The sequence below is a fragment of the Trachypithecus francoisi genome, unplaced genomic scaffold (genome assembly GCF_009764315.1).
Source record: "Trachypithecus francoisi isolate TF-2019V2 unplaced genomic scaffold, Tfra_2.0 Lachesis_group17, whole genome shotgun sequence".
NCBI classification, from domain to species: Eukaryota; Metazoa; Chordata; class Mammalia; order Primates; family Cercopithecidae; genus Trachypithecus; species Trachypithecus francoisi.
In genome coordinates, this window is record NW_022681462.1 from 50,154,709 (window position 1) to 50,178,796 (window position 24,088).

The window sequence follows — 24,088 nt, forward strand, 5'->3', positions numbered from 1 at the left end:
CAGTTGTATATGCTTACAAGGAAAATAATGGGTTTCCATCAGTCACTACATGTAACTCTGACAATACATGTTTAAAGGTCTTTTTTTAAAAAAAGAAAACAAGATTATTTGTGAAGATGAAAAGCCTACAAAATGACTTTTAATAATGTGACATGAAACAAAGCATCATATAAATAGATGTGCAGGTTCCTAAGCCATCTTTCTGATTGGTTTTGTTTGTTTCTTTGTTTGTTTTTTTCAGGTCTGTGTGAAGAAAGGCCCGTTGCTTTGCCGTTCAATAGTGAGGAGGATGGAGCTCTGGTAGCTGCAGCTCAGATTGGGGTAGGGGTCAGGGACTATTTAAAGCCAGTAAGAAACTGAGCATGCACGAGGCCAAATAACACTATTTCGATCAAATACAGAGTGAGGAGCATTAGTGGTCCACATCCTTTCCTCTCAAGGTACTAGTGATTTTTTAATTGATTTACCGGAATGTTAGCCTTTCTTTATATTTGCCATGATTATGGCCTGATTTTTAGTTTGCCGCCTACATTTGCTTATGAAAGTTTTTGGCACATAGAAATGGTTAATTTTTAATGAAATGGAGTAATAATTCTCTTTATGCTTTCTGTTGCCACTTTTCTGCTTAGAAACTCCTTGCTCTTTCTAAAATTACTTAAATAATCATAAATTTTCTTTGCCAGTTTCAGTGCTTGTGAAATTGGTTGTGGTGCTTTTACTTTTTGCATATGATCCTTTAATTTACCTGAAATTCTATCTTCAATTATGCTTGTTTAAACCTAAGATATTTAGATCCCACTTAAAACATATATTTGTTGAATTCAGTTATGAAGGGTGTTGATCCAGCTTTAACCATCTTCAATCCAGGCAGTGTGCTGCTTTTAGTTTTTTTGTTTAACACAATCTGCATCTTTAAGTATTTTTCCTGAGAGAGCCTTTAACCTTTCAGACAGTCGCTAAGAAAACCAATCTATTTTAAACCCCAGAGAAATATCACAAAGCATTTAAAGATGACGCTTACAATGTGATATGTTATCACCAATATTTTTTACCAGGTAGCTGTAGTTTGAAAAATGTAGCTGTTATATGTTGATTAGTGCTTTTCCTGTTTGAGCTGCTATTTTCTTAATAATATAAATTCTTAACTCTTGTCTGCCAAGTCACTTAATACAGTGCTTGTATAAGCACTAATGGCTAAAACTATAGCTCCTGAAATTCACACAGTCTGGTATGTAGATCACAAATTTCCTATACTCCCATATCTAATATTACACACAAAGTGAGCACAGCCTTTTCCTAGACAAGAACTAAATAAGCCCAAAAAGAAAAGATGGTAGAGGGTTTAAACAACTCTGGATTATCTGTGCTTTAAAGTAAGTTCTCAAAAGCTGTTCCTCACATTTAACTATCTTTTTCTGCATAGAAGGGGTAATTGATGTTTCATTAAGTACACAAGTTTGAATTACAGAAAATCATCATGATTGTCTCAGTAGGCCAAAAAGAAAATTTTTATTCTGAGAGCATGGTTCACTCCACTTTCACATGAGGCCTTTAATAACTATTGGGTGTAACTATTCTATCAATGGAAGAAAAGCAGGCCCACATTGTCCATAATTATACCCTAGAATATTATGTTATATTCAGGAAAATGACTTAAACCATACCAATAAAAATCAGTTAAATCGGAATGACCTGGTACTATCATTCATCTAATCCACAGAGAGGAATGAAAAGTTTACACACAGAAATCTCATATATAGCATTCATAGGTTATTGTAACTGTTGTTGCTTAAATGAATGATAGATGAAATTATACCTCGTTCTCTTTCACCAATGTTAGGGCTCAGAAGAAAACATTCAAAAGGTCTCAGAAAGAAAGTTTCTCTCTGATCTTCTGCCCTCCTATCTCTTAGTCTTACTCTCCCCAGAATCCAGCCACAGAGACTAGAATCCCATTCTTTCTCAAGGCTGGGTCATAGAAACCCGGACCCCTTTTCCCCAAAGCCAGCCATAAAACCTAAAATTATCATTCTAACTTTCCCTCCACCCGTCTGTGTAAAAACTGGCTATAAAGAAATTATCCAAACTACCTTGTTTAACTGTAGGTCTTAAGACCCCCATTCCAGAGGGAGTCCTGCCCCACACCTAGAAGGAAGGGATGCTGCTCAGAAAGGCCAAGGAGAATCTAGACTGACAGGCCTTGCTGGGTTTCCCCACTCAGTCTATTAGCATTAGCTCCTACCCTTTTTGCCCAGTCATATTTCTACATGGCTGTTGATATGGTTGGACTCTGCATCCCCACCCAAATCTCATCTCAAATTACAATCCCCACATGTCAAGCGAGAGACCTGTAATCCCCTTGTGTCAGGCAGTTCTTTACAGCAGTGTGAAAATAGACTAATACAACTGTCCATATTTTGTTGAAACAAAGCACAAAAATGGACAATCTCTACTCGTCTTTGGGTCTTTATTCAGAAGAAACCTGTGTATACACATTAAATACATTTGTATGCCTTATCTTCCATTAACCTGCATTTAGTGAGTTGATTTTTCAGGAAAACTTCATAGGCTTGGCCCTTACACTAATATAGATTTATGTATTCTCAATGAATGATTTAGCTGCCATAATCCGCTATTGTTGTTTTAAGCAAAGGAAACTTTGGTGAGAATTACTATAGTACTAGGAGTAATGTTTATGTATCAGTCTCTGGACTAGAAGATTCTTTCCAACCTCTTGTTGTTTGTGGGAAAATAGATGTGCTGTCTTTTTTACACACTATTTCCATTACAATGTTTATTGCTCCTGAGTGTGAAAACTCACTGTATTTGTCTTTTCATTTTATTTTAAACATGTGACCAATATGTGGATGACTTAGTAAATCTGTGGTATCCGTTACCTGTGCTTCAGTTCTGTAAGGGTGCCAATCCTGGAATTAAGTTATTTTAAAAGGCTCTTTGAAGACAGCTACTGTGTGAAAAAGATTAGATTATGTGACACAGGCTATGGCAGAAGATGTGACAATAGCCTGGATCATTGGCAAGAAGTTCCAAGATGGAATTGTCCTCACATAAAACAGCTGTTGAAGACACTCAATTGTCTTCCTCATCATTGATGCTCAAAGGCACACGTGCTGAGAAAATTATCACTAACTGTTAGGAGAAAGAAAACAGAATTTACTTCACATCTCTCTAGTAGACTTTGCCACCCCCCCACCCCCCAACCCCAGAAAGAGACTCAGTGGTATCCAGAAGGATTTCACAGATATGGGGAAATACACAAAGGCATTGGAATATTTAGGCAAAAAAGAACGGTCTTCCCATGTGAATGGACTGTGGTTATGATTTGGAGGGCCCCCAGATGAAGATGCAGATGTGGATTTAAAAAGGACTCTATGGATATGTTGGCTAGAATGCAGTGGTCTCAGAGAACCCCAGAATGCTTCAATATGTAATGCTCTTCGATTAAATGCTGCTTATTTTTTTCTTCAATAATTCTTTTTTAAAAGAAGACTGCATTTTTTAGAATGTTTTAAATTACTGTATACTCAGCACCCCATGATATAGGACTTTCAAAAAAGATATATGGGCAAAGGTACCCATCATCTGGGAGACCTCTGCAAACTTCTACGAAGGTGTTGGAAGAGGTCATTTAATGGAGCTCATATGTACACGTGTGTGTGTGTGTGTGTGTGTGTGTGTGTGAATATTTATTGAGCTATTGTCCAGAATATGAGCTCAATTAAATGTGTATTCATATATATTTATATATATATACATATATACACATATATATCTACATTTAGCACACACTATATATACGTGTGTGTGTATCTATGTCTATATTCTGAGCCCACTAAACTTAACGGGCTAAAGAGAGCAGTTTTCCTATTTATTTTGTTTGGATAGAGATCCGAAAGGTACACAGGTCAACATCATGCAAAGTCGGAGTCACCCTTCACCTGTTCGTGAAGTTAGGAAAGTTAGCCACTGAGTACAGAAAATAAAATGATTTCCAACAAGCTGCAATAGAGACAGGCCCAGATCTGACTGCCAAATGCCCCAGAAAAGCAAAGCAGTCTGAAAGGATGAGTTGTCATCAAATAGGGATAAGGGTCTTGCTTTATTCACTTGGAAAGTTCCAGGGAGTTTTCTGGATCAGTGAAAACAAGCAAAGATTGGTTTACCAACTTGCTTTCTAAGATTCAAGGTGATTTTGAGGGCTTGTGTTGAAGTGAACTTTAATGTGCTCTGTCATAAAAAGTGCATAAAACATTTGTTTCCAATCAGCTTTCAAAAGTCATTACTCTTCTGAGTAGAGATAAGTAAGGGTAGGACATTTTGCGATGCTGGCTGCATACCTGAGAATATGTATGAGGAGAAGCCTACACTAGGCCATTCATGAGAAGTGTAAAATTGAAGGGATTGTTCCAGATTGGTAACACGACAGAAATGGGAAATCAAAAGCCACACCTAAGAAGGAAATCCTCTCCTAAGGAGTGGGGCCGGGAGAGTCGTGGGACTGAACCTGAAGCTGTAGGTTAACATGGGCTGATTTTCAGGCTTACGGGCTTTAGTTAATAAGTACTGGCTCTATGGCTTACCACTTAATGACTATGTCACCTTTGGAAAGTTATTTAGCCTCTCCAGGACTTAGTTTACCCATCTATAAAATCAAAATAGTGTTTATGTCATAAATTTATTTCAAGAACTAATTGTAATAATACATATAAAGCACTTGGCATAATTCCTGCAACATAGGAAATGACTTCAACTTAAGCTAGTTGTTAAATATTTTCTGATTAGCAGAGGAGGCTAACATCTGATATGTCACTGTTATCCACCTTGATTTCCTAACTCTGAAACTTTCCTCATGTTGTTTCCTATATCTTGAGAATTTAATGAAATATTATATGCAAAATACAGTCAGCCCCAGTAGCTGGAACATAGAAGGGATTTGACAATCATTAACTGATATTATCATCCTTCCTCATCTAAGTAAGGAACTGAGATGCAGTTCTTGTGTTGGTGCCTCAGCAAAAATAAAATAAAATAAAACATTCTCTTTAAAAACCAAGCTATAGAAAAGATCCTCCTCAAAAAACGAAACCAAACAAAACAAAAAAACCTTAAACTGAGTCAACTGAGACCTAAAGGGTGGGTAGAAATTAGCCAGGAGAAGACAGGAGGAAGTGCTAATGTCCAATGTCAAGGTGCGCAAGTAAAGTGCACTAGAATTTAAGAGAGTTGTGTAACATAACACAAACGAAGAAGTGATGAAGTATGAGCTGGAGGCAAAATTATGGGAGTCTAGCACCCCGAATGCAATCCACGGGCCATTGCTGTCTGCCCTACCTACAAAAGAGGTCTAGAACCTAAACAGTTCGCCCACATCTACAATATCGCTGGTCCAAACCAACCTCACTTCCGTCTTGGGTTTTTTTGCATATCCTCTATCCCGGAATTCCTACTTCCACCATCCCCCCGCTGCAGAAGCCAGAGGGATTGTTCTAAAATCCAAGTCAGGTCATTTCACTCCTCCTCTCAGTGGAGCAGCAATTGACTACCTTTCCATTGTATTAAGAATAAAAAAGACAGTATCCTTTATCTTTTTTTTCACTTAAGCTTTTTATTTTGAACTCATTGTAGATCCACACGAATTGTAAGAAATAATATAGAGAGATCCCTTGTATGCTTTACCAGGTTTCTTCCCCTGGTAACACTGCAGCACTATGGTATAGTAACGCAATCAGGATATTGATATTGACACAGTGCCTTTCCAAACCACAAGAATCCCCTGTGTTGCTCCTTTATAGCCACATCCAGCTGTCTTCCCCAACTCCCCCTTCTCCAACCCCGTCAATCACAAATCTCTCTTCTATTTTTATAATTTTGTCATTTCAAGAACGACATATAAAAGGAATCATGCAGTATGTAACCATGTGGGATTTTTTTTTCCCCCTCATTTAGTATAATTCCCTGGAGATGCATCCAAAATGTTATGTGTATCAGTAGTTCATTCATATTTTTATTGGTATTGATGTACTACAGTTTATTTATAATTCACCCACTGAAGGACATCTGGGTTGTCTCCAGTTTGGGCCTATTATAAATAAAGCTGCTATGAATATCTATGTACAGATTTTCTGTGAATGTAAGCTTTCATGTCTCTAGAATACACAAGAGTGCAATTTCTGGATGGTATGGTAGTTACATGTTTGCCTTTAGACAAAATTTTCCAAATTGTATTCCAGAGTGGCTGGGCCCTTTTATATTGCCACTAGCAGGGTGTGTGTGACCCAATTTCTTTGCATCCTCACAAACATGTGTTGTTGTCAATACTTATTTTTAAATTTTAGCCAGTTTGAAATGTGTGTAGTGTTATCTCATCATAGTTTTAATTTGCATTTCCCTAATGGCTAAAACATCTTGTTATGTATTTCTTGGTCATCTATATTTCCTCTTCTATAAAATGTCTTTTCATATTATATTTTGTCTATTATCTATTTGGATTCTTCATTTTTTTAGTTGTTGAATTTTGAAAGTACTTTATATATTCTAGATACCAGTTCTTTTTTTAATTTAACATGTGCAGGTTTGTGATACAGTTAAACTATGTCATGGGGATTGTTGTACAGATTATTTGATCACCTAGGTAGTAAGCCCAGTACCCATTAGTTATTTTTTCTGATTCTCTCCTTCCTCTTACACTCCACCCTCCGGTAGGCCCCAATGTCTTTGTTCCCCCCATATATCCGTGTATTCTCATCACTTAACTCCCATTTACTAGTGAGAACATGAAATATTTGACTTTCTGTTCCTGTGTTGGCTTGCTCAGGGTAATGGCCTCTAGCTCCATCCATGTTCTTCCAAAGGACATGATTTCATTATATTTTATGGCTGCATAGTAATTCACGGTTTATATGTACCACATGTTATTTAACCAGTCTACCACTGATGGGTTTTTAGGTTGATTCCATGTCTTTGCTATTGTGAATAGTGCTGCAATGAACATATGAGTACATGTATCTTTATGTTAGAATGATTTATATTCCTCTGGGCAAATACCCAGTAATGAGATTGCTGGGTTGAATGGTATTTTTGTTTTTAGGTCTTTGAGGAATGGCCACACCGCTTTCCACAATTGTTTAACTAATTTGCATTCCCACCAAGTGTATAAGCATTCCTTTTTCTCTGCAACCTTGCCCATATCTGTTTGTTTGTTTGTTTGTTTGTCTGCTTTTGTCTTTAGTAATAGCCATTCTGACTGGTAAGATGGTATCTCACTGTGGTTTTGATTCGCATTTCTCTAATAATCAGTGATGTTGAGCTTTTATTTGTACGTTTGTTGGCTGCATGCATGTCTTTTGAAAAGTGTCTGCTCATGTCCTTTGCCCACTTTCAAATTTTTTTCTTGTAAATTTGTTTAAATTCTTTACAGATGCTGGATATTAGACCTTTGTCAGAGGCATAGTTTGCAAAACTTTTCTCCCTTTCTGTTGGTTGTCTGTTTACTCTGTTAATAGTTTCTTTTGCTGTGCAGAAGCTTTTTAGTTTACTTAGATCCCATCTGTCAATTTTTGTTTTTGTTCAAATTGCTTTTGGTGTCTTTGTCATGAAATTTTTGCCCATTCCTATGTTCAGAATGCTATTGCCTAGGTTACCTTCCAGGGTTTTTAATAGTTTTGGGATTTACATTTAAGTCTTTAGTCCATCTTGAGTTAATTTTTGTATATGGTGTAAAGAAGGGGTCCAGTTTCAATCTTCTGCATATGGCTAGCCAGTTATCCCAGCACCATTTATTGGATAAGGAATCCTTTCCCCATTGCTTGTTTTTGTGGAACTTTTCAAATATCAGATAGTTGTAAGTGTGCAGCCTTATTTCTGGGCTCACTATTCATTTCTACTGGTCTATGTGTCTGTTTTTGTATCAGTACCATGCTGTTTTGGTCACTATAGCCTTGTAGTATAGTTTAAAGTCAGGTAGCATGATGCTTCAGCTTTGTTCTTTTTGCTTAGGTTTGCCTTGGCTATTGAGGCTTTTTTTTATTATTACATTTGAATTTTAAATAGTTTTTTTCTGCTTTGGTGAAGAATGTCATTGGTAGTTTAATACAAGTAGCATTGAATCTATAAATTGCTTTGGGCAGCATGGCCTTTTCAATGATATTGATTCTTCCTATACATGAACATGGAAGGTTTCCCCATTTATTTGTGTCCTCTCTGATTTCTTTGAGCAGTGGTTTGTAGTTTTCTTTACAGATAATTTTCACCTGTCTAGTTAGCTGTATTCCTAGGTAATTTATTCTTTTTGTGAGAATTGTAAATAGGATTGTCTTCCTAATTAGGCTCTCAGCTGTTGGTATAATTACTAGGAATGTTAGTGATTTTTTTATATTGATTTTGTATCCTGAGACTTCACTGAAGTTATTAGCTTAAGGACCTTTTGGGTCAAGACTATGAGATATTCTAAATATAGCATCATGTTTTCTGGAAACAGGGATAGTTTGACTTCTTCTCTTCCTACTTGGATGTCCGTTATTTCTTCCTCTTGCCTGTTTGCTCTGGCTAGGACTTCAATACTGTGTTAAACAGGAAGGCTGAGAGAGGGCATTGCTGTCTTATGCTGATTTTCAGGGGGAATGCTTCCAACTTTTTGCCCATTCAGTATGATGTTCACTGTGGTTTGTCATCGATGGATAGGTGGGTCTTATTATTTGGAGATGTGTTCCTTTTAATACCTAGTTTATTGAGAGTTTTTAACATGAAGAGGTGTTAAATTTTATCCAAATCTTTTTCTGCATCTATTGAGATAATCATGGATTTTCTGTCTTTAGTTCTGTTTATGAGATGAATCACATTTATTGATTTGCTTATGTTGAACCAGTCTTGCATCCCAGGAGTCTACTTGATTGTGGTGGATAAGGTTTTTGATGTGCTGGGGATTTATTTACCAGTATTCTGTTGAGAATTTTTGCACTGATATTCATAAACTTGGCCTAAAGTTTCTTTTGTTTTTGTGTCTCTGCCAGGTTTTGGTATCACGATGATGCTGGCATCATAGAATGAGTTATGGAGGAATCTCTCCTCCTCAGTATTTTGCAATAGTTCCAAGAGGAATGATACCAGCTCTTCTTTGTACACCTGGTAGAATTCAGCTGTGAATCCATCTGGTCCTGGGCTTTCTTTAGTTGGTAAGCTATTTATTATTGATTCAATTTCAGAGCCCATTTTTTATCTGTTCAGGAATTCAATATCTTCCTGACTCAGTCTTGAGAGGGTGTATGTAACTAGGAATGTATCCGTTTCTTACAACTTTTCTAGTTTATGTGCATAGAGGTCTTCATAGTATTCTCTGATGTTTATTTGTATTTCTGTGGGGTCAGTGATAATATCTCCTTTGTCATTTCTAATTGTGTTTATGTGGGTCTTCTCTCCTTTCTCCTTTATTAGTCTAGCTAGTGGTTTATTTCATTAATTTTTTCATAAAACCAGCTCCTGGATTTGTTGATCTTTTAAATTGTTTTTCATATCTTAATCTCCTTCGGTTCAGCTCTGATTTTGTTTATTTCTTGCCTTCTGCTACCTTTGGGGTAGTTTTTTCTTGGTTCTTTAGTTCTTTTAGTTGTGATGTTAGATTGTTAAATTGAGATCTTTCTCACTTTTTGATATGGACATTTGATGCTATAAATTTCCCTCTTAACACTTCCTTAGCTGTATCCCAGAGATTCTGGTATGTTGTATCTTTGTTCTCATGAGTTTCTAAGAACTTCTTGATTTCTGCCTTAATTTCATTATTTAATGAAAAGTTGTTCAGGAGCATGTTATTCAATTTCCATGTAATTGTAAATTTAATTGTGCTGTGATCTGAGATATTGGTTGTCATAATTTTAGTTATTTTGCATTTGCTAAGGAGTGTTTTATGTCCAATTACCCAATCAATTTTAAAGTATGTGCCATGTGGCAATGAGAAAAAATTTGTATTGTTTTGTTTTGGGGTGGAGAATTCTGTAGATATCTATCAGGTCCATTTGATCCAGTGCTGAGTTTCAGTCCTGAATAACTTGGTTGATTTTCTTGATGATCTGTCTAATACGGTCAGTGGGGTGTTAAAGTCTCCTGCTAGTATTTTGTGGAAGTCTAAGTCTCTTTGAAGATTCTCTAAGAACTTGTTTTATGAATCTAGGTGCTCCTGTGTTCAGTGTATATATATTTAGGATAGTTAGGTCTTCTTGTGGAATTGAACCTTTTACCATTATATAATGCTTTTCTTTGTCTCTTTTGAACTTTGTTAGCTTAAAGTCTGTTTTGTATAAAATTATGATCGCAACCCTTCTTTATTCTGTTTTACATTTGCTCAGTAGATTTGTCTCCGTTTCTTTACTTTGAACCTATAGGTGTCATTACATGTGAGCTGGGTCTCCTGAAGACAGCATATCAATGACTCTTGGTTCTTTATCCAGCTTGTCACTCTGTGCCTTTTAATTAGAGCATTTAGTCCATTTACATTCAAGGTGAGTATCGATATGTGTGGATTTGACCTTGTCATAATGATGTTAGCTGGTTACTAAGCAGACTTGTTTATGTGGTTTATTTATTTATTTGTGTGTTCATTTATCCATTTATTTTTGGGATAGGATCTTGCTCTGTCATGCAGGCTTCAGTACAGTTGCATGATCTTGGCTCACTGCAACCTCCACTCCCCAGGTTCAAGTGATCCTCCCACCTCAGCCTCCCAAGGAACTGAGACCACAGGTGTGCACCACCATGCCTGGCTAATTCTTTTTGCTTTTAGTAGAGATGGGGTCTCAGTATGTTGCCCAGGCTGGTCTTGAACTCCTGAGCTCAAGAGATTCACTCACCTCAGCCTCCCAAAGTACTGGGATTACAGGTATGAGCCACCATGCCTGGCCTATGTGGTTCCTTTATAGTGTCACTGGTCTTTGTACTTAAGTGTGTTTTTTGTAGTGGCTAGTAATGGTCTTTCTTTTCCACATTTAGTGCTTCCTTCAGGAGCTCTTGTAAGGCAAGTCTGGTGCTAACAAATTCGCTCAGCATTTGCTTGCCTGAAAATGATCTTATTTTTCTGTTGCTCATAAAGCTTAGTTTTGCTAACTATAAAATTCTGGATTGGAATTATTTTTTCTTTAAGAATGATAAATATTAGCCCCAATTTCTTCTGGCTTGTAATGTTTCTCCTGAGAGGTCTGCTGTTACACTGATGGGCTTCACTTTGTAGGTGACCTGACCTTTCTCTCTAGTGGCTTTTAATGTTTTCCCTTTCATTTTGATCTTGGAGAATCTGATGATTATGTGTCTTGGGGATTATCTCTTTTGAAGTATCTTACTGAGGTTTTCTACATCATCTGAATTTGAATGTTGGCCTCTCTGTCTAGGTTGGGGAAGTTCTCATGGATCATATATTGAAATTTGTTTCCCAAATTGCCTACATGCTCCCCATCTCTTTCACAAACACCAGTGAGTCATAGATTCAGTCTCTTTACACAATCTCATATTTCTTGGAGGTTTTGTTCATTCTTTTTCACTCTTTTTTCTCTATTCTTCTCTGTCTAATTTCAGAAAATCGGTTTTCAAGCTCTGAGATTCTTCATTCTGCTTTGTCTATTCTGCTATTAATACTTGTGATTACATTTTGAAATTGTTGTAGGGTGTTTTTCAGCTCTATCAGTCAGTTACATGTTTTCTATAATGGCAATTTTGTCTGTCAGCTCCCGTCATCATTTTATTGTGATTCTTAGCTTCCTTGGATTGACTTTCAACATACTCCTGCATCTCAATGATCTTCATTCCTATCTATATTCTGAATTCTATTTCTGTCATTTCAGCCATCTCAGCCTGGTTCAGAACCCTTTCTGGAGAGATGGTGTGGTCTTTTGGAGGAAAGAAGGCACTCTTTTATCCTATTTGATGACCTTGAGGGTTTGATTGTGGTATGAGGGTGATTTGGTTTACTGGCTTTGTTTCTGGAAGATTTTAGGGGGCTAACACTCAGCTCCCAACTCTTGGACTGTGTGCTCTAACTCTGGGGGACTCCTAATGGGCCCTGCTTTGTTCTCTGGCTCTGTGCACTTAGGAACCCACTGCCCTGGGGTGGCCCAAGGTGCTCCTAGACCATTGTTCATTAAACTCTGATGGGTGATGTCACCCAAAGCATTTTGTAATGTGATGACCCCAGGATCTGTCTTCAGCAGTGGTTGTGGCAGCACAGTGGGGTGCATGCTCCTTGGCTGCAGCAGAGTGCTAGCAGGTGCCAGTGTGCCTGCCTCCATGAAGGTGTTCACAATAGTGGTGGAGGCAATGTGGCTTGGAGGAGGGAGATGATGGTGACTGTGCACGTAATTGCACTGGTGGTGATGTTGGTATGAGGGACAGGGCTTCCTGGCAGGCACAGGTCGTTGTGCATATTCTGTGCATTGCAGGCTGGGGTGGGTACTCCAGGCAGGGAAGAATTTGCTATTCTCTGTGCCTAATTTCACTCCAGTGGCAGTGTTGGAATAAGGGTGAGATAATGGTTATGGTGGGACTGGCTTCTCTGTGCCCGCTAAGGCTCTGACTGCAATGGCAGTTGGCAGGGTGAGGGGTGAACTGCACTGCCACCTCAGCAGTGGCAGAGCAGGGTACATGCATACATGCAGGTACTGGCAGGGCAAGGAAAGCAAAACCAATCCCCACACAAGGTCACCAGAAAAGCAATGTAAGGGGTTGCTGTGGGCCCTGGGGAAGCTGCAGTTTAGGGAGGGAGCTAGTGGGCTGCTGTGCGGCCCTTGGGACTGCCCTACTGGAGCTCTCTGCCAGTCAGACATAGTCCACCAGTGCAGAAGCTATGATGCAGGCCCTCAGGGCACCTGAGGCTGTTTCGCAAGCAGGCACTGTCAGGCTGGGGCCTTAGGAGAGGCCAGAAAACCAAGGAGTGCTCAGGTTGGACCGGCCTCTTATGGGTGAGACCACCCTGCAGAGTTTAGGTCCAACAATTCCCCTAGGGCTAAAGTCTCCTATGAGAGCCAGTGGAGCCAAGAGATATGGCCATCCCTAGCTGTGCTCTGCTACAGACTCTCCCGCACCAAACCCTTTGGGCTCCACATCAGTTGGCTTGCTGCCCCTACAACTTCTGTAAGCAGGTCTCATTGCCAATTTGAATGTTAATGGTGGTCAAGGGATATCTTCCTTCCAGAATTCCAGGGGCCCATGGCAAGAGTGGGTTGCTCCCATTCCTCTAGAGTCACTGGAGACCAGGAACAGGTCCTGGTGTGCAGTAACCCATTGTAGGGTTCCCAGCTGCCTCATCCATCAGCCCAGCTTATGTGCCTTCCCACCACTCTTGGTGCCTTCCCTCTGAGGATCTGTTAAAATTGCACCAGTCCTCTCCATCCTTGCCCACCTGGCTACATCTACTCAGCTATCTTGCCTGATGCCTTGAAGATCTCTTTCTCTAGATATCACTTCTTTGTCAGATATGTGGTTTGCAAATATCGCCTTCCAGTCTGTAGTTTGTCTTTTCCTCCTTTAAACATGAGTTTTTCCATAGGGAAAGTTTTTACTTTAATGAGGTTTAATGTATTGATTATTTTTCAATTGAGAGTCATGCTTTTGGTGTTAAGTCTATCTTTTCCTAGCTTTAGGTGCAACGATTTGCTCTTGCATTTTTTTCTAAAAGTTTTATAGATTTATATTTTACATTCACATGTGTGGTTCATTTTGATTCTAATTTTAATCAGATGTCAGGTGTAGGTCAAGGCTCATTTTTTTATCCTTTATCTTAGGTTCACAGGTACATGTGCAGGCTAGTTATATAGGTAAAATGTGCATCATGAGGGTTTGATGTACAGATTATTTGATTACCCAGGTAATAAGCATAATACTTCATGGGTAGTATTTTGACTCTCATTCTTGTCCCACCATCAACCATAAGTAGGGCCTTGTGTTGGTTGTTCCCTTCTTTTTGTTCATCTCTACTCAATGTTCAGCTCCTATTCGTAAGTGATAATATTTAGTATTTGGTTTTCTGTCCCTGTGTTAGTTAGCTTAGGAAAATGGCCTCCAGCTTCATCCACATTGCTACGAAGGACATGATCTTATTCTTTTTTATGGCTGTATAGTATTCCATGGTGTATATGTACCACATTTTCTTTGTCCAATCCACTGTTGATGGGTACCTAGGTTGATTCTATGTCTTTGAAATTGTGAATAGTGCTGCAGTGAACATATGTGTGCAAGTGCCTTTATGGAAGAATGATTTATAATTATTTTAGTATATATCCAACAGTAGATTGCTGGGTCAAGTGATAGATCTGTTTTAAGTTACTTGAGAAATCACTAATCTGCTTTACACAATGGTTAAACTAATTTACATTCCCATCAGCAATGTATAATTGTTCCCTTTTCTCTGTAACCTTGCTAACATCTGTTACTTTTTGACTTTTTAGTAATAGCCATTCTTACTGGGGTAAGATGGTATCTTACAGTGGTTTCAATTTGCATTTTTCTAATGATTAGTGTATTAGTCTGTTTTCATGCAACTGATAAAGACATATCTAAGACTGGGAAGAAAAAGAGGTTTAATTGGACTTATAGCTCCCCATGGTTGGGGAGGCCTCAGAATCATGGTGGGAGGCAAAAGGCACTTCTTACATGGTGGTGGCAAGATAAAATGAGGAAGAAGTAAATGCAGAAATCCTGATAAACCCATAAGATCTCACAAGACTCATTCACTATCACAAGAACAGCATGGGAAAGACCAGCCCCCATGAATGAATTACCTCCTCATGCATCCCTCTCACAACATGTGGAAATTCTGGGAGATACAAATCAAATTGAGATTTGGGTGGCTATACAGCAAAACTGTATCATTCTGCTCCTGGCCCCTCCAAATCTCATGTCCTCACGTTTCAAAACCAATCATGCCTTCCCAACAGTCCCCCAAAGTTTTAACTCATTTCAACAGTAACCCAAAAGTCCACAGTCCAAAGTCTCATCTAAGACAAGGCAAATCCCTTCTCCTTATGAGCCTATAAAATCAAAAGCAAGCTAGTTACTTCCTAAATACAATGGGGGTATGGGTATTGGGTAAATACAGCCATTCCAAATATGAGAAATTAGCCAAAACAAAGGAGTTACAGGGTCCATTCAAGTCCAAAATCCAGTGGGGCAGTAAAATTTTAAAGCTCCAAAATGATCTCCTTCAACTCCAGGTCTCACATCCAGATCACACTGATGTAAAAGGTAGGTTCCCATGGTATTGGGCAGCTCCACCCCTGTGACTTTGCAGGGTACAGCCTCCCTCCCAGATGCTTTCACAGGCTAGGGTTCAGTGTCTGCAGCTTTTCCAGGCATGCAGTGCAAGCATCAGTGGATCTACCATTCTGGGATCTAGAGGATGGTGGCACTCTTCTCACAGCTCCACTAGGCAGTGCCCCAGTGAGAACTCTGTGTGGGTGCTGTGATGGCACATTTTTCTTCTATACTACCCTAGCAGAGGTTCTCCATGAGGGCCCCACCTCTGCAGCAAACTTTTGCTTGGGCATCCAGGCATTTTCATTCATATTCTGAAATCTAAGCAGAGGTCCCGAACCTCAATTCTTGACTTCTGTGCACCTGCACACTCAGCACCATGTGGAAGCTGCCAAGGCTTGGGGTTTCCACTCTCTGAAGTCACAGCCCTAGCTCTACCTTGACCACTTTCAACCATGGCTTAAATGGCTGGGACACAGGGCATTAAGTCCCTAGGCTGCACACAGAATGGGAACCCTGGACCCAGCTGACAAAATCACTTTCTCCTCCTGGGCCTCTGGGCCTGTGATGGGAGGGGCTGCTATGAATGTCTCTGACATGGCCTAGAAACATTTTCCCCATGGTCTTGGGGATTAACATTAGGCTCCTTGCTACTTATGCAAATTTATGCAGCTGGCTTGAATTTCTCTTCAAAAAATGGGTTTTTCTTTCCTACTGCATCGTCAGGCTGCAAATTTTCTGAACTTTTATTCTCTGTTTCCCTTTTAAAACAGAATGCTTTTAACAGCACTCAAACCACCTTTTGAATACTTGGCTGCTTAGAAACTTCTTCTGCCAGATACCCTAAGTTATCTCTCTCAAGTTCAAAGTTCCACAAATCTCTAGGGCAGGGGCAAAATGCCATTAGTCTCTTTGCTAAAAACATAGGAAGAGTCACCTTTCCTCCAGCTCCCAACAAGTTCCTCATCTCCATCTGGCTCCCAAAAAGTTCCTCATCTCCATCTGAGACCACCTCAGCCTGGACCTTATTGTCCATGCTGCTATCATGCTTTTGGTCAAAGCTATTCAACAGTCTCTAGGAAGCTTCAAATTCTCTTGCATTTTCCTGTCTTCTCCTGAAAAGTTGAGATTTGGGGTGAGGACAGAGTCTTGTTTGGAAAAGTGGCGTTCATGTCCTTTGTCCATTTTTAAACTTTTTTTCTTGTAAATTTAAGTTCTTTCTAGATGCTGAATATTAGACCTTTGTCAGATGCAAAGTTTGCAAAACTTTTCTCCCATTCCATAGGTTGTTTGTTTATTCCTTTGATAGTTTCTTTTGCTGAGCAGTTCTTTAGTTTTATTAGATCCCATTTGTCAATTTTTGCTTTTGTTGAAATTGCTTTTGATGTCGTTGTCATGAAATATTTGCCAGTTCTTATGTCCACAATGGTGTTTCCTGGGTTTTCTTCTAGGGTTTTGCTAGTTTTAGGTTACACATTTCAGTATTTAGTCTTTCTTAAATTGTTTTTTGTATATGGTGTCTGCAAGGGGTCTAGTTTCAATCTTGGGCATATGGCAAACTAGTTATCACAGCTCCATTTATTGGATAGGGAGGACTTTACCTATGTCTTGTTTTTGTTGTTGTTATTGTTGCTGATTTTGTCAAAGATCAGATGGTTGTGTGTGGCTTTATTTCTGAACTCGTGACTCCAGATGCCCAGGTCTTGAAAACCATTTATTGAAAAGACAATCTGTATTCGTGTCCTGAGATTTCTATAACAAAATACCATAGAAAGGATGGGTGGCCTAAACAACAGGTATTTATTTCTCAAAGTTCTGGAGACTGAAAATCCAAGACCAAGGTGCTGGTAAATTTAGTTTCTGGTGAGGGCCTTCTTTCTGGCTTCTAGACAGCCACCTTCTCACTGTGTCCTTCCATGGCAGGAACAGCGAAATCTCACTTCTCTTTCTCTTTTTATAAAGCCACTAACTCCATCATAAGGACCCCACCCTCCTGATCTCATCTAACCCTAATTTCCTCCCCAAGGCCCATCTCCTAATACAGCTGCATTGGGGGTTAGGGATTTGACATATGAATTTTTTTTTTTTCCAGTCAAAGTCTCACTTTGTTGCCCAGGCTGGAACGCAGTGGCACGATCTCAGCTCACTGCAACTTCTGCCTCCCAGGTTTAAGCAATTCTTGTGCCTCAGCCTCCCAAATAGCTAGAATTACAGGTGCCTGCCACCACGCCCGGCTGATTTTGGGGTTTTAGTAGACACGGGGTTTCACCATGTTGGCCAGGCTGGTCTCAAACTCCTGACCTCAGGTGATCCACCCACCTTGGCCTCCCAAAGTGCTGGGATTTCAGGTGTGAGTCCCTGGGCCTGGCCAACATACTAATTTTTGAATGGGACACAATTCAGTCTATGGCACTATTGTAAATATGTTGAATTGGTTTTGCACATTTGTCAAAAATCAGTTGGCCATATTTATGTGTGACCGTTCCTGGGTTTTCTGTTTTACTAATCTTTTTATTTATCCTTCTGATAATACCATGTAGCTACAGAGTAGCCCTTAATATCTGTAGAGTGAGTCTTCCCACTTGATTTTTTTTTTTTTTGAAAGATTGTTTTAGTTTGTGCCTTTCCACAGAAACTTTTGAATGAGTTTATCTATGTGTACAGAAACCTTGGTGGGATTTTGGTAGGAATTGCATTAAATTGAGAGCTCAAAGTGGGGATAACTGACACCTTTTCTGCCTGAATCTTCCATGTAATAAACACTGTATGCCTCTTCAATTTTCAATTATTTATGTTTCTTTTATTTCTTTCTCAACATTTTATAATTTTCATCAGAGAGATTCTATACTAACCTACATTGTGTCTTTTAAATTTATTCCTAATTATAACTTTCTTTGTGGTATTTCTAATTGGTACCATATTTTAAATTTTACTTTCCACATAGTCATTGTTAGTATATAAAAATATGTTTGAATTTTTTGTACTGATCTTGTAGTTTGAGACCTTTCTGAACTCACTAATTACCTGTAGAAGAAAGTTTGTTTGTTATTAGTTTGTTCATTTTTCAGATTCCTGGAGACTTTCTATGTAGACAATCATGTCAACTTAGATAAGAATAGTTTTATATCTTTTTTTATCTGAATACATTTTGTTTCTTTTTCTTGCCTTATTGCAATTGCTAGAAATTCTATTATGTAGAATGAAACTGGTGAAAGAATATGTTCTTGAATAGTTTTCAAGCTTAGGACAAAATATTTCCCCACTAGGTGTGATATTAGATACAGGGATTTCTTTGTAGGTGTTATTTATCATGTTATGGAACATTCTTCTATTTCTAGTTTACTGAGAGCTTTATTTTGCTTTGATTTCGTATTTGAATATCGTTGGATTTTGTCAAATGCTTTTTCTGCCTCTATAGATGTGACTGTAGGATTTTTCTTCTTTTGCCTATTTATATTATGGATTGTATTGATTGATTTTCAAATGTAAAAGCAGTCTCAGATACCTAGAATCAATCCCACTTGTACATATTTTATAATTCTTACTATAGCTTGCTAGATTATATTTGCTGATACTTTTTGAAGAAGTTTGAATCTAAGTTCATAAGACATATTAGTTTGTAGCTTTCTTTTTCTTTTCTCTTTGTATTGGATAATTTTGGTATCAGGACAAAATTAAATCTCAAAAACTGAGTTGAAAATGTCCTTTTATCTCCTATTTCCTGGAAAAGTTTGTGTAGCATTGGTGTTATTTTTTTCTTAATTTAATTCCTTCAGTGATTATAAAACTATTAAAGTTTTCTCTTTCATTATAGTTAGATTCTGGCAGGTTGTAGTTTTCAAGCAACTAGTCTATTTCCTCTGTCTCTCTCTCTCTCTGTAAAAAATATAAATATATTTACTTGTGGCTTATCCTTTTATCATTATGTAATGCTTTCTTTGTCTTGATTATTTCTTTCTTCTGACTTCTACTTTATTTATTTTCTGGATTAATGTATACATGGTACATCTTTTCCCTTTACTTTTACCTTCACCATCCCTATGCCATTGAGTTTCAGGTGAATTTCTTATAAACAGTAGATATTTAGGTTTCTTATTCTGTTCAATCTATTATTATCTATCTCTAGAAGAGTGTAGTTAAATCATTTATATTTAAAGTAATTATTGATATATTGAGGTTTAACTCTGATAATTTATCATTTGTTTTCTGTGTGTTTCCTCTGATTCTTTTTTCTCCATTTCTCTCTCTTTTTTATTTTGTTAACTTACTCATTTAACAACAACAACAAAAAAAAACAGTTTATAGGAGTCTATCTTGATTCATTTATAGTGTTTTTGCATACATTGAATTGTATAATTTTTCTTAGTGGTTGCTCTAGGTATTACAATGTACGTGCATAACCTATCATAGTGCATTGGTATTGACCTTATACCTTTCAATGAAGTGCAAAAATTTTACAAGTATTTAGACATCTTAATCAACCCTACATTTTAAAAGAAGTTTAAAAATTTCCTCCATATGCATCGAACTCTACATTGGTGTTCTGCAAGCATGGAGAATGGCATGCTTTCCCAGTTCCAGCTTCGGAGATATCAGTCAGTTATGGTCAGTCCCAAGCTAGATATGTTCAAAGTGCTGCTCTGACAGCTGTGCTGTGTTTCAAGTATGAGACATTCAATATCCATGGATTCCACTGCCACTGAAAGCCAGTCTAGTTTTCCACCCAAAGCCACTGCCCTAGAATGTTGAAAGAAAACATTTTGCCTGAGAAAATTCAAACCATTTCTCAGGCACATATTTGATTGTTCAGTGTCAACACTCAAGGACCTAAGTGCTACATAATCTTTATTACCTTATAATTATATTTCAATTTCTAAAGTGTTCCTCTTGTTTGTTTTCTGGGAATCTTTCTTGAAACTTGACAAATAATTAGTTGATCAGCTTACCTTTCAGCATCAAGTGGTATTTTATCTTAATCTAAGATGTCTTTAATAAAAAGGTATCTGTGATGTGATAATTCAATTCAGAAGCCTCCAGAGATTTCCTTATGTTATATTTGTCATACAAAAGGAGAGATCTACTCAAGTGGAATGTGAATCACTGCGTTCATTTGTATTTAGCACTATTAATAAACTATGAATTGAAGACATAACAAGTGCTTGTTAACATAATTTATACAATATATAAATATAAAATGTGTAATATATGTTAACTATAATGATGCAATTATGTTATGTATTTTATGATAAATTTAATTTAAAAGTACAGCAATTAATTCATCTTGGATGTGAAGTAATAATCACATCTCTGCAACTTTGTAGTTGAATTTTGTTTCCTTCTTTCCCTCCTTCCTCCTTTTTGAACACCATGAACTCTTCAAGATGCACCACTGTATTATTTTTAATATATAATAAATTGCATGGCTTTTAGCATATGATGTGCTTTCAATATTTTGTAGTAGATGGGATAAAAAAATTATAATTTAGGTCTACCAAACAATCTTATGTCTTTACAAAAACCTGGTGGGACTTTCTAGGTTATAAAGATTGAATGAATCCTCTCATACCCTGCATTGGTACGAGGAGTACTAAAAGCTAAAACTATCTGATAAATCTACCTCCTTTATTTTACAGAGTCCCTTCAGGCTTGCAGTATGTACAAAAATACAATGATTACTTAGTTTGGTGCATCAAGAAGGTTTAGAATATTCGCTTAGTTATTCTGAACCTTTCTGTAAGAGGAGTGTAAGACAGGTATTTATACAGGTATCAGGCATTTGGTTCTCATTTCCTACCATTACTGAAACATAGCATTTGAAAAATTATTGCTAGCATTAGGTCTACTTCTTAAGACTGCTAAGCAAAAGGAACTTCCAAGAAATCTTATAAAATAGGAGGAAAAGAACCATGCTCAGAGACAGAAATGCCTCAGGACTCAGCTTATAAAGCTACAATGTCTGAGTTCAACTCCTGGCACCTTCAATGTCTACATCTGGGACCATAGACAATGCTATGGTCAGAATGTGTATGTCCCCTAAAATTCATGTTAAAAAAACTAGTCACCAATGTGATGGTATTAGGAGGTGGGACTTTTAGGAGGTGACTAGGTCATGAGGGAAGAGCCTTCCTGAATGGGATTAGTGTCCTTATGAAAGAGAGCCCAGAAAACTGCCTCACCCCTTCCACAGTGTGAAGACAGTCAGAAAGCACCATCCATGAACCAACAAGCAGGACTGCATCAGACATCAAGTCTGCCAATGCCTTGATCTAGGACCTCCCATCCTCCAGTACTGTAAGAAATCCATTTCTATTGTTTATAAGCTACCTATTTTTTTTTTTTTTTTTTTTTTTTTGAGACGGAGTCTCGCTCTGTCGCCCAGGCTGGAGTGCAGTGGCCGGATCTCAGCTCACTGCAAGCTCCGCCTCCCGGGTTTACGCCATTCTCCTGCCTCAGCCTCCCGAGTAGCTGGGACTACAGGCGCCCGCCACCTCGCCCGGCTAGTTTTTTGTATTTTTTAGTAGAGACGGGGTTTCACTGGGTTAGCCAGGATGGTCTCGATCTCCTGACCTTATGATCCGCCCGTCTCGGCCTCCCAAAGTGCTGGGATTACAGGCTTGAGCCACCGCGCCCGGCATAAGCTACCTATTTTAAGGCATTTTGTTAGAGAAGCCCAAACTGATCAAGACAGACACTTTACTTATCTGTGCAGGGTTTCCGTATGTATAAAATGAAAAATCCTAACACTTCCTACTTTATGGGATTGGTATAAGGTTTAAATGTGTTAAGCTTCATAAAGTACTTGGAAAACTGCCTGGCACATGAGTATTAGCTATTACTATTTCTGAGCAGAAGTTGACACTAAAATGCTACAGTATCCATGGGCCAGGAGATCTCCTTCATGTTACTTTACAATTATGCCTCCAATGGTACAACAGAATAAGAATCAAAAGCAGCTGAAAACAGTTAAGGCAGGGTGAACCCTCACTACTGTATCACTTTAAAGTAAATGTGCTAATCCTGTATCTGCAACTTGTCATTTCTTTATAGAGCCTTATCTAGAATGTTTTCACTTACATATTCATTCAACACTATTTATTCCACTGCACTGAGGTAGTTACTGTAAGAAAATACAAAAGGTAATAGACCGTGCCTTTAAAGGCTTATGGCTATCACTAGAGAAAACAATATGAAAAGATAACTAGCCAGAGAGAGAGAGAAAGAGAGAGAGAAAGAAATGGCTATCTGCCCATCCTAAGACTGAGTGCTTTTACTGCTACCTAACTTACTTCAGAAGTTGTTAGGAATATCTACTTACAGTTTTTAAATAATCGATCGATTTTAACCTTCAATATTTCTAATTGTCTTTTCATGTTTAGCTAAGACCAACAAGCTGTTTGCTTCTCCGTGAAAATATTTTGCTGAATTGATCCTCGATTTCTCTCCAGCAATGTGCAGCAGGCATGTTTTTGCCTTTGCCAACGTGTTAGTACCCTCCATCCCCTCACTGTTTGATTGTTTCTGGGATTAACAGTAGGGGTTCACCAGGTCCACCCAATGTGCACCCTCCTCCCGGCTTCCCCTCTGCTCTTAGACTGCAGGAAGGAATTGACTGGGTTGCTAACCCACACATCACTAAGGGCCTTAGTTACTGATCTGTAGATTCTTAGAGATCCCAGTTAGCTGAGGATATTTTGTTTATTGGATGGATGGGAATGGGGAAGGGGCAACCTCCGCCAGGAGCTGTGTTTGCTACTTTTGCCTAATGTTTAAATGGAAGAAAATTCCCTTACAGCTCTCTCCCAACACAGCACTTTCCTTTGCCCTTATGTGCCTGTTATTTCCTTGCCCTGATGTCTGCAGCCTCTGAGGCAGTGCCCTGTTCCCTTACCACCCTCCTTGGCCGGGTGCTGCCTCCAGCTCAAATGAAGTAGAACGGGCCTCCCAGGGCTTGGCACATGGCACAAGAAGGCAATGTGTGTGGGTTCTTTTTTTTTTTCTTTTTTTCTTTTTTTTCCTTTTTTTTTTCTTTGTAACTCTTAATGATCTTTTCTTTGTGACTCCCATCCCCAATTATGTTCTCAAAAAGCAAAGTTGATGCATATGTACACAACCAATAGACTGTCTTCTCCTTGTTTTTCTCATGATTGTGCCTGTGAATAAAACCCTGAAATTATCAATTGGATAATAGAGTGATGTAGCTCTTCCAAATGGTTGGGTTAAATTGGCTGTGGTTTAAAGTAGAATTATCATTAATAATAATAGTAATAACCCACCCACCAGTGGAATATTCATTCACACATAATAGCATACAAGTCCCCTGCTCTGGAAGTATCCAGGGGGTTGCTGTCTGGACAGAATCCTCTACATAAAGAGAAAGAGAATGCCTGGATGACCTTCCTGGGAAGGCTCTTTTTCTGCTTTCTTCACAACACCTCTCTCTTCAAGATCCAGTTCTAGTACCATGTTTCCTAGATCTTAACGACCTCTCCCCTCCCTGATTGTATTTATTATCTCTAAGGCCCATTTACTGCTTTACAGTACTGCCTTGGATTGTTACTGATCTTTAATGAGCACCTTGTCCCTTATACTTGTATCTTTCTGCTTCATCCACTTCCAGGTTGCTACTGCTGCAAGAGTCAGGTTTATCAGACATGGCTCCTCTCTCTCAAACTTCTTATAAGCATTTTCATTAATTCACATAACTCCTTTAGTGCTGTCTCATCTATATCAGAAAGTATTTGATGAAGTTTGTCTCTCTTGATGACACTACTAATAATACCAGTGGCATTTACTGTGATCTAGCTGTGTGCCAAATGCTATGTTGAGTCCTTCATGAACATTG